At 38.4% G+C, this 12,424-nt stretch overlaps 1 pseudogene; it reads left to right on the top strand.

The window, feature by feature from the left end:
• The first annotated feature begins 216 nt into the window (after positions 1 to 216).
• Positions 217 to 12,424, top strand: part of LOC132483036 (ubiquitin-like modifier-activating enzyme 1) — a 47,743-nt pseudogene continuing 35,535 nt past the window's right edge.

Here is a 12,424-nt window from a genome sequence, read left to right as displayed (position 1 = left end):
GAAACGCAGCCGTAGGACCAGAGGAATAGCCAACCAGAAGAGAACCCGGGATTTAGCTAGAACTGACAGGCACGGAGTTGGTAAGGGCTGGACGAAGGAGACCTCGAGGCCCCGCCTCCCCCGGGGCCCCCGACCAGGCCCCGCCCCGGCCCCGCCCCGCCTTCCCAGGACTCCCGCCGGCGAGGCCCCACCCCGTCACCATGTTGTTCCCTCCGTGCTGGAAGGGAGTGGATGTATTTGGACTCTGGCAGGGCAGCGGAAGTCTGCTGCCTGCCGTGTCCTCGACCCTCTCTCTTTCCTCACTGCACCCGGACGGGCCGGCCCGGAGCTCCTGGGCTTCCTCCGTGTGGCCGCGAGGTGAGCGAGGCGCCGACTCCCTTCGGGGCCGGGCGGGGGGCCTAGGCGGGCGGCCTAGGCGGGCTGCGCGGGCGTCAGCGTCTGAGCGGAGCCCGCGGGCCGCGTGTGCGGTTTGGGCCTGGGGCGGACCTAAATATTTGGGAAGGAGAAACTCCAATCTCTATAGCCACACACATGCACACCTACGAGAGGGAGAAACATGCAATCAAGTTGGACAGAGACACAGACTCCTAAGAGACACACATGCATTTACAGACCTGTTGAGAGAGACACAAAAATACACAGAGCCACACCATCTTGGGAAAAAGACATGCGTACAGACTTGTGGAAGTACACACATAGACACACACACACCCACATACCTGAGGAGACAAACATCCAAGGATACAACAGTCACACACAGACTTAATGGAGACTGAGACAGACACACCTCAAGGAAAGACACACACACCTGGGGAAAGGTATGCAGACAAGCACAACAACAAGTACACCCAAAGACACACATAAAAAGACAAACACGTGTATCTGGGGAGAGGTGCACTACAGCCACTCAGACTCACAAACTGAGACACACACACACACACCTGGGAGGAGAGGTACCCAAACATCCAGAGACACTAATACACAGGGAAAGACAGATATATTCACACAGGTGGGAGGACACATGTAGACACCAAAGAGAGAGACACACGCACACATACATACCCAAAAAAGAGAGTTGCACAAACACCTGGACACACAGAGACTGGGAAGAGAGACACAAAGACACCCAAGTAAAACACACTTATACGCACAGACACAAAGATTCATACACACTATATAGAAAGACAGACACACATAATAAGTGACTGGTGAGAGAAATACAGACACCCAGGAGAAACATATTCATGCACACACATACCTGGGGAGAGACACACACAGATACCCAAGACAAACTAGTCACATTCACACCTTGGAGGAGAGACATATATCCAGGAGACACACACTCATGCACACACAGACCAGGAAAGAAAGACACTTAAAAGATACTTACTCTCACACATACACACATATGTACCCACTTACATGCATCTGAGGAGAGATTCCCTAGATTCCAGGAGATACACATACCTCAGGGAAAGACACACACACACCTGCACCTGAGGGGAGAGACATGCAGACATCCAGGAAATTTATATACGTACACATACCCTAACCAAATTCTACCTTTTAATTATTAATGTATGAAAAAATGCACACATACTTAATACTTGATATTGGTGTCCTTTGACATTCTACCTAGCTGAGCGTTTACTAACATGCTCCTATGTACTTTGTGTCGCTCTTTCAAGTTTGTATGTGTTGCGTATGAACACTTAGGTAAGGAGTCTGGAATGTAAATCCAATCCTGGGGGTGTGTGAGATTTGGGACATTATCTGCTAAAGACTTTGGCTGAGGTTTTCAGAATTGTGTTTTGTTTTTTTTTCTTCTTCCAACTTTGTAAGTACAAAGGCAAGAATTAGTGGAAGTATTAGCTTAGTTTTGTTTTTTGAAATGACCATAATTGTATTGAGGACAATAACTTTTCTTCTGCCATTTTCAAATAGCACTTGACGATAATCTTCTAATAGGACTTAAGTGTTCTGATAAAATCAGTGGACAGAATTTGATTTTTTTTTCTTTTTAAAAAATTTTTTTATTTCTCTGTTTCTAGCACCCATTGTAATGGATAATTTCTGTTGCCTGAAATCTCAAATTTGTTGAGTGAAGCAAAACTGTAGAGGTAGAGGAAACCTAGAACTGTTCAGTCAGGGACTTTAAAGAATCCTATTCTTCGTTTCCCTGTTAGAAGCTTTTTTGAAGTCATCAGCACTACTTAATCTAGAACTCTCTGTGTCTTGTTTAGGTCCCCAAATTGAAGACATTGGTATGGGAATCTGGTGCTTCCAGTATTTTTTTTGTAAACATCACTTGACTGTACTAGAATTTCCTGGTTCACTGACTTATTTATTTCAGAAGAGTTTTGTGATTTGGGTATACTTTGGTTTATTATATGGGAAGTTGGCATAGACTTGTGTAAACTAGAGTATCGTGGTCTAGTTCTTGGAGACTAGGAAAATACCTTTGTGATCATTTAATGTCATTTTCTTTCCAGCACTCTGGTTGTCAGAAGACAAGTTCTTTTAGTTCTAGAAATTAATTTTTTTTAACTTCCTCTCATTTCTTACTGTTTATGGGGTAGCCATTCTGGCACTGGATGTTATATACATGTAAATTCTGTACATACATTATTTCACTTAATTCTCATACCATTCCTATGATACTGTCTTCATTTCACAGATGAGGAATTTGCTGGGGCAACCCAGCTATCCAGAGTTAGCAGGTTTAAGGGTTTAGTCCTATAAGAGTACACTCGCTTCAGGCACTGTTCAAAAGTTCCAGGTTACCCACACTTCCGTCCAACTTTGTTACAAATCACAGGTTCCTAAGTCCTCCCCGACCCAGGTTCACTGATTTGTTGGAATGACTCAGGAAGGTTCTATACTTACAATTTTATAAAGATACAGCTCAAGAACAGTTACATGGGCATGCCACTCTCTCAGCACATCATTGTGCTGAACAACCCAGAAGCTCCCACAACCTCCCTGTTTCAGAATTTTTATCAAAGTTTCATACATACACATGATGGAATTCGATCTCCAGTCCCTGTTTTTTGGGATGAGGTGGAAAAAGACCATAACGCTGAAAGTTCCAGCCCTCTAATCATGTTGTTTTTTCTGGTGTTACAAAACCAGTTTTGCTTGTCACACAGCAGGCCAAATGCTGAGACACTGAAGTTTACAGCAGAGAAAAGGTTTATTCTCAAGGCAGCCGAACAAGGAGGTGGGAGAACAACTCTCAAATCTGCCTCCTCAAAGGCAAGAGGGTTGGGATATTTATGGAATAAGCAGGGTGGTCTTAGGTGTGCGGAAAGGTGATTGGAGGTAGGGAAAAATGTTCTGTATAGACCCATTTGAGTTACATGTTTCTTCATGAGATGCATGTTCAGCAAATGATGCTATTAGCATGGTCTGGGGTGGAGATTTTGGCCCTCTGATGGAAAAAGGGCAAGCAAGCCTATTCTGTGCATGCTCCAGTTGTTGGTTCTTTCCAGTTTTAGCCAGCTTTGTTGTGTTAAAGAAGAGCGGTTTTTAACATGCTGTTCCCTTAGGTGCTGTTCTGTAAGATAAACTCAAGAATTTGTGTTAATCACCAGTTTCTGTTAAATCTGTGAGGCATGGTTACAGGTAGGTATTTTAACCCATGGGGCATCCAGTCCTCATCCTGAAGCTGTCTAGGTGCCTGCCAACAGTCACTTCATTAGCAGAAGTTCAGGAGTGGTCAAAAGCATTCCTTATGAATTACAGAGACACTCCGTTTACTCGAAAATTGCAAGGGTTTTTAGGAGTTGTCTGCCCTGAACTTGGGACAAAAAATTTTATTTTACCATAGTATTCCTGAGATTTTCTGTTGTATAATGCCAGACAACAAGCAATACCTGAGAAAGTTCACTGGATGGAAATATTCTCAAGGTGGGACCGTGGTTAACTATGAGGGCATGTTTGTAGAGTATACACACTTTAAGGCTGCATGTGCCTTAGGCCATTTAGAAGAAGACCAAGGAGAAGCCCTGGATTGGCCACTGGTCTCTGTTGACTTCACTGACATTCAGGAGGATAGAGGGGTTCAGAGGATGGATGCTTGATTAGGCACAGAGTGGTAATGGGTAGTCATGGCAGAGTAAGTTGGGTCTTGGAATGCCTTTTGTAAGCAAGGTCAGCATCAGTACCTTGGTGGGGACAAACTGGAGCATCACTGATGGAGAAGTGGGATGAAGTGAACTTTCTGGAAAGCTATCTGCAGCACTTTTTTCATTTTCTTTTTTGTGGTACGCGGGCCTCTCACTGTTGTGGCCTCTCCCATTGTGGAGCACAGGCTCCGGACGCGCAGGCTCAGCGGCCATGGCTTACGGACCCAGCCGCTCCGCAGCATGTGGGATCTTCCCGGACCGGGGCACGAACCCGTGTCCCCTGCATCGGCAGGCGGACTGTCAACCACTGCGCCACCAAGGAAGCCCTATCTGCAGCACTTTTAACATGTGTTCTTATTTTGACCTGGTGACAACTTCCTTGCACGTGGAAACCTCTAATTTTCTCTAATTCTGTGCCAGACATAGCTGTTCTCCTTAACTATATCTTGTTGGGAAATCCCCATTGCCTGTTTTGCACTTAATGTTAAAACAGCATAAATATACAAACAGTGTCCAATCTTCTTTATCCATTCATCTGTCGATGGACACTCAGGTTGCTTCCATGTCTTGGCTATTGTAAATCGCGTGTGCCAGAAACCGTCATGGAGACACTGCTTTAGAACAGCCCACACTGGAAACTGGTTCATAGTCTCTCACTAACACAGGTGAAAACTGCCGATTGTCCTCTGGCCCTGGAAGTTACCGCTTTTTCCTTTAACTGAGCGGCAGGTGAAGTAGCTGTCTGTATTACAGGATTGCAGGCATTGGATGAAAATGTAATTCCCTTGATGGCTGGAATCCCGCAGCTCCGTGAGATGCTCACACCTGGGGCCTGGTCTGACCTAGGGAGCCGCAGGGGCAGAATCCCTGCAGTGTTTAAGCTGTTCTTTGGGTTTTGGTTGGGTGTTGTACTCTACAGCACGTACCTCTCATCTGTAAGACTTGCATCAGTTGTAACGCAAGAGGGTTTGTGCCCGGAATGTCAGCTCCCCCAACTACCAGCCCCATCTGCCAGGGCCTGGGTGTGGCCTGCATCCTGAGTGCCTGGCCCGGGGAGGCACACACTGAGGACTCCTGCAGAACTGCTTTCCTGCCTGCTCCACGCGCTTCTGGGAGGCGCCACAGGGTTCTGCAGATGTGTGATTGCAATTGCATTTAAAACATGTTCAAACTGTGGAAACTCTAATAGAACTTAGGTAGACTCAGATGTGCTTTATACTATGCTGTCAGTAGATTGGAAAGTACTACTTATGTCAAGTGAACATGTTTTTTGTACAGATCTTGAAGTACAGTAATCATGTGCAAGTTTCTCACTGTTTATAATGCGTATTTCATTACCTGCAGCATCAGGTAACCATAAAAATCATAAAAGCATTAGAAAGAAATGCATTGGCAGTTGAGATTGACATAATCTAAAACTGTCAACTGCCATAGCTTCAGTATCCATCTGCAGCATTCATATCTTATTCCCACCTTCTACTAGCTGACTTTGAGTAAGTTATTTCAAGCTCTCCAAATTAGTTTCCTTATCTATAACATAGGAAAAATAGTAGTGCCTCTTTCAGGCATAGTTTTGGGAGTAAATGCAATGTAGCGTAGTAAATGGAAAACGGGCTCAATCAGCGTTAGCTGCTGCTATATATTATTATCTTTATGATTAGTGCAGTCATATCCTTAACTTCCAGTGTTAATACTGTCATCACAACAGTTTTATTTTTTTAATGATAGAATTTTTAAGTTAAAGGCTGACATATGTAAATCTCAGACAAAATGGTCTTTGCAGGATGTTCCCTGGACTTTAAAAAAAACAAAAACAAAAATGTTTGAAACAATTGGTGTGGACTGAGAGAGAGCATAGTTTCACACAGTTGTTGAATTGAAGTTGCTCAATAGAACTAGGATTCTTTGGCTTCCTAAAGTGTTACACCTATATAATCCTCTTTATTCTGCTTCTTTTACTGAAGTTTGAAAGAATAAATGGCCATATAAAGAACCCATCCATAAAATTGCCAGTAAAGACTTACTCATTTATTCATTACACAGAAACTTTGTGCACTCCTATAATAAGTCTAGGCATTGTGATTAAAGCACTTTTGCCTTGGTGTTCCAGAAGTGCACCAGGAACGTTTGTTTTGCATTTAACTTATTCAGTTTTCCTTTATGTGTTTATGCTCCTCTCTTGCAAAGCCCTTCTTTTTAAATTTATTTTATCCTTATCTTATTCTCAGAAATACAGCTTACTCTAAACCACTTCAGAATTTCACGTAGATTTTGAATTAATGAAATGTTATATATTTAACCTTAATATAATTTTGTAGCTGTATTAGTGTGAAATTTAAAAAAGAAGAGTAGTAAAAACACTTTGATAAAAGTCAAATATTTGATTCTAGGGCTAAATCAAAATTGTGGAGGTGGGCTGGGAAAGGTCTTGAAGAAATTTTAGGTGTGGTTTTCTTTTTAAATTAAGAATCTATATTTAAATTAAGAACACTAACAATAGAAGTCAGAGAAGTATTTCTTTCACGTTTTAATGTTTTGTGGGTTTTTTTGCCATAAAATTATCAAAAGAAATCAAAGGTGACCTTTCTGATTATTTTTCATTGCAGATGATGATAATGAACTGAGCAGCTAAGGTAAGATTTATGATCTACGTAATGTGCTTTTTTCCACTTACGTTTCTTCTTTTTTTTTTTTTAGTGGAATTTAGTCCAGTTACTATAGTATTATTTGATTATTATAAAGACAGTAATTCTAAACTCTGTAATCCAGGAACTTTTTACATTCATTTTAGTGGTAAACATTATTTATTCCTTTGATATGTCAATAAGCTGTTCATCAACCACTCAAATCTTATGTGTTTTTGTTATATCTGTAAATTGAATGAAGATAGCTTTTGTTACATGTCAGTGGAAAAGAAGATAGTTTGTGTAATAGTTTTTATCACCATGTATATTCAGCTAGAACTCTATAGATTATTCAGAGATACGCTCATCTTATTATTTTAGCAGATTACACCATATTCCCAGATATGAATATCTGAGAGCCCCCAGTTATAAATGGGAAATGTAAAAATGGTACTGTTTTCTATTGTGTGGGTCTAGCGTACCCAGTTTTTGATTACAATGAGGCATAAAATGTGGAAAAAAGAATCCCACATTATTATGCAAAAGAAAAAGAAGGATCAAACTCTCCTGATAAAATTATAAATTGCAAATCTTAAGGAATTTGTAATTAATTTAGTCTGTTTATGCAGCTAATAATTTGAATGTGGTTTGTTACATTGTATATGAGACTTGTACCTTTATTTAAAGATTTCAAAAGTTCAGTATTATATACTAAAACTTTTTTTTTTTGAGAAGACAGCTAGACAGTCGGATAGGTATTAAAATGCTGAGATAGACTTCTGGCAAGTCAAGAGCCTGAAAGTGTTATTCCCATCCACACAACCACAAAAAAACTTGAATAGCTGAAAATCAGTAACTCTTCTTACATCCATCAGATAATTAAGATAACAGGGCTAGGCATGACCCTTAAGAATGGAGAGAGAGGCAAATACAGAGAGTAATAGCCAACTGGGAGCAGAATCCCAGGAGCATAAGCCTGATGCTGGTATACTAGTAGAAGCACTTGAACTGTGATTGAATAATTGTTGGAGACTGAATGTGGATGATCTTGAGAGTTAGAAAACTCCAGGGAACCTAGTTTGGAGGGTCCTACAACAATTTTTACCTTTAGGAGACCCACTACATTTCTGTATGAAGAATGGAGAATCTGTTGGTACCTCTGGCAGAATGAGGGAAAAGTGGTCATTATAAAATAAGCTCTGAACATTGTTCTTTTCAACAAGAGCCATCATAAAGGCCAGAGCCTAACTGACTTGGGTTTTACCAAAGCCACATCTCCTGGTGGAAGGGCAATACCCAACTTTAGCCCCCTTTATCCTCCCTGTCACATCTAATGAAACAAAACAAAACTGAGAAGTAACTTGTGAAGTTCACAGCCAAGGAACACAGGCTCACTAAAAGACAGACCTAATCAAAGGACTATAGAATCCTACCCTTCCACACATTAATCTGGCTCCTGTAAAATAACAGAGAATGACATCTGAAAGAACTACAAGCCTCAGACACTAAGAAGGAGTCTCTAGGAATACCCAAAAATGCAGAGGAGGGAGAAAGGACAACAGAGGAAGTTTTATTTAGTCTCTGATGCCTACAGCTATGGCACATGGTAAAAACAACCTGCCTCAAAGCCAGATAATATAAATGTTCAAATTAAAGACCGGTATATCTCAGATGCTTTTATCCAGTACATTGTGTCCAGCTATAAATAAAAAATACCAAGGAATGGTCAAAGGGAAGAAAAAAAAGGGACAAAGCAAGCATCAAAATGAGACCCAGATATGGCAGAGATCTTGGAATTATCAGACTGGAATATGAAATTAATATGCTAAAGAATAAGGGGGAAAAATGGACTTGGAAGAACATACTAGTAAGGTAAGCAGAGAGATGGAACTCTTTATTAGAAATCAAAAGGCAATGTTAGAAGTCAAAAAACATTTTAAGGCAAATGAAGAATGCCTTTTATGGGCTCATCAGTAGACTGGATATGGCCAAGGAAAGAATCGTTGAGTTTGAAGATATGCCAATGGGAACTTCCCAAACTAAAAAAGCAAAGAGAAAAAAGAATGAAAAACCAAATATCTAAGAAATGTGCTGTAGTGTAACATATAGCAGCGGTACCAAAAGGAGAAGACAGAAAGAGAGGAAATATTTGAATTACTAGTGACTCAAGGGTTTTACAGAATTAATGGTAGACACCAAACCACAGAGTCATGAAGCCCAGAAAATACCAAGCAGGACAAATACCTAAAAACTACATCTAGACATAATCATATTTACTGCAGAAAATGAAGGGCAGCAGGAAAATTTTTAAAAAATCCAAAGGAAAAGAAATACTTTACCCTAAGAGGCATAATGAAAATAATTACTTTGGCCTACCCTTCAGAAACCATGTGAGCAAAAAGAGTGGAGTGAAAGAAAGTGTTAACAAAACCCAAATCTAGAATTCTGTGTTCAGCAAAATTATTGTTCATAAAAGAGGACAAATGTAGACTTTCTCAGACAAGTCAAAAATTAGAGAATTTGTTGCTAGATCTGCTTTGCAAGAATTGTTAGAACAAGTTCGGAGAGAAGGAACATGATGTTACTTAGAAATTTGGGTCTAAAGAAAGAAGGAAGAATTGGAGTTACAGAAGGTAAAATAAAACTTTTAATTTTTCTTACCCTTAATTCTAACAGATTAAAACTTCTTTAAAATAATATTGAAAATAATGTCTCTTCTAAAACATACGTGTATTACCTTTGTAGTAGTAAAGTATGGTGTTACATGAAAGTGGATTTAGATTAGCTGTAATATTTAATGCAAGGCTCTAAAAATTTTGTTTAAAGGATGTAATGATATTCTAAGAGAGGAAGAAAAAAATCATACAAAATTCTTAATAAAAGCAGAGAAAGCAGAAAAGGAGTGGAAGACAAAAAGAAAGAGAAGAACAATGTCAGTAAATAGGACACAGCTACATATTTGGTACATACTAATCCAATTATATCAGTAATCATTTTAAATGTAAATGTTCTGAATACACCAATTAAAGGAAGACTTTCAGTGTGGATACAGAAACAAAACCTAATTATATATTATCTGTAAATATAGAGATGCAGATAAATTAAAGATGAAGAGCTGGAGAAATATATACCATGCTAACACTAGTCAGCAATTGTGAGAATAGCTATCTTACTTTCAGAGAAAGTAGACTTTAGAACAATAAAAATTACCTGGAACAAAGAGGGACGTTACATCAAGATAAAGAGGTCAGTTCTCCAAGACTGTATAACAGTTCTTAATATGTATGCACCTTTAAAAAACATCAAGATACACAAGATCAAAAACTGATAGAACTGAATAAGAGTAGATTAATCTTATATAAATAGATTAATCCGTTATAATAGTTGGATACTTCAACTTCCTTTTATCAGTAATTGAGAGATCTTAGCAGAATGAGGTTGAACTGAACAGCCCTATTTGTCAACTCTATGTAATTGATTTTATAGAATATATTATCCAACAGCAGAATACCCATTCTTCTCAAGCAGACATGGAACACTGATCAACATAGACCACATTCTGGGCAGAAATACACCTGAACAAATTTATTTTTAAATAGAAATCATACAGAGCATGTCCTCAGACCACAGTGAAGTTAAATGAGAAATCAATAACAGAAAGACAGGTGGAAAAATTCCAGTGATGGAGCTTAAACAACACATATCTAGAAGTCAAAGAACTCTCATGAGAAATAAAATATTGGAAATTGATGAAAATGAAAATACAACTTATCAAAATTTGTGGATGCAGTGAAAGCAGTATATACATGAAAATGTACAGCATTGAATGTTTATATTAGAAGAAACAAAGAAAGATGTGCAGTCAATAAAACAAGCTTCCACTTTTGAAAACTAGAAAAAGAAGAGAAAATTAACTTTATAGTAACAAGAAGCAAAGATTAATAAAATCTGAAGTGGAAAATAAATTGAAACAGTGAATCAGTAGGGAAAATCTGTGAGGACCAAAAACTGGTTCTTTTAAAAAGGTCAGTAAAATTGAAAACTCTAGCCTGGTGAACCAAGGAAAAAAGACACCGATTACTACTATCAGTGATAAATGAGACAGCCATCACCGCTGATTTCACATACATTTAAAGGATAATAAAGGAGTATTGTAAACAACTCTAAAATCACAGATTTGATAATCTATCTGAAATGGATCATAAAAGACTACTAAATCTCATACAAGGAGGAATACATAATCTGAATCGGTTTATGTCTATTCAATAATTAATAACCTTTCAAAACAGAAATCACTAGACCCAGCTGGGTTCTCTGGTGATGAATTCTACCAAACATTAAAGGTAGAAATTATATTAATTCTTATTCTCTTCCAGAAAATAGAAGAGCAAATACTTCCTAACTCATTATGTGAGGCCAGCATCACTCTAGTACCAAAATCAGAAAGGAGGATGCAAGAAAACTGTAGACCAGTATTTCTTATGTATGTGGATGTAGTAATTCTCAACAGAATATTAGCAGTTAATTAATCAATGCATAAAAAGACTTACAGAGCATGACACTGGAATTTTTTCCAGGTATGTAAGGCCTGGTTCAGTATTCCAAAAATCACCATAATACATTTATACCAAAGGGAATATCAACAGGTGTAGGAAAAGCATTTCACAATGCTCTAATTCTGTTTAACTAGAGTTCCCTAGCTAACGTAATTAGCAAGAAATGGGAATAAAAGTGATTCATTTTGGGAAGGAAAACTATCTTTTTTCATATAGGATGTAATTATACATTTTGAAAGTAGAAAATCAACAAATATACTCATGTAACTAATAAGCAATTATAGGTAGGTTGCAGCGTACAAGCTCATACAGAAGGAGGTTGCTTTCCTGTATACCAGCAGTGAATTGAAAAATTTGAAATTAAAAACACAGCATCATTTACATTATCATACAAAATGAAATAGGTATAAATTCTAACAGTATGTACAAGATGTCCTTTAGTAGGTGAATGGTTAAACAAACAATGATACATCAATTAGAAGAAAATATTAATCAACTATAAAAATAAATAGGCTATTAAGACATGAAAAACATGAAGGAGCCTTAAGCACATATTGTCAAGTGAAAGAAGGTGGTGTGAAAAGGCCCCAAAATTTGTGGCTGCAAAATCATGGTGAATGATTTTGTTTATTCACTACTCCTTAAATGAAAAAGTTTGAGACAGTAAAAAGATTAGCAGTTCCAAGGTTTTAGGGAGACGAAGACAGGGAGGAATATTTGGAGCATAGAAGATATTTAGGGCACACAGTCATTCCATGATGCTGTGATGGTAGATGCATCATATATACGTTACCAAAACCCTTAGAATGATACAACACAAAGTGAAACCTAATGTAAACTATGGAATTTAATAATGTGTCAATATTCTTTTTATCATTTGTAACTAATTCACCATGGTAATATAAAATATTACTAGTAAGAGAACTATGTGGAAGTATGTTAACTTAAAAAAATACTGGGGTAGATGATAGACTAGACTTAGGCACATCTTTTATATAAGGAAACACTGAGTTTTAATGATCACATATTTTTTAAATTGTGTATAACAACATTGGAGGGTTGGGGAATGTTGAAGAAGAGTTCCTAGGAGAGGTGATTACCATGATGAGTTCTGAAG

This window comes from Mesoplodon densirostris (genome assembly GCF_025265405.1).
Source record: "Mesoplodon densirostris isolate mMesDen1 chromosome Y unlocalized genomic scaffold, mMesDen1 primary haplotype SUPER_Y_unloc_2, whole genome shotgun sequence".
NCBI lineage: Eukaryota > Metazoa > Chordata > Mammalia > Artiodactyla > Ziphiidae > Mesoplodon > Mesoplodon densirostris.
Note: the sequence above shows the minus strand (reverse complement) of the source record. Positions and strands in the feature narration are given on the sequence as shown.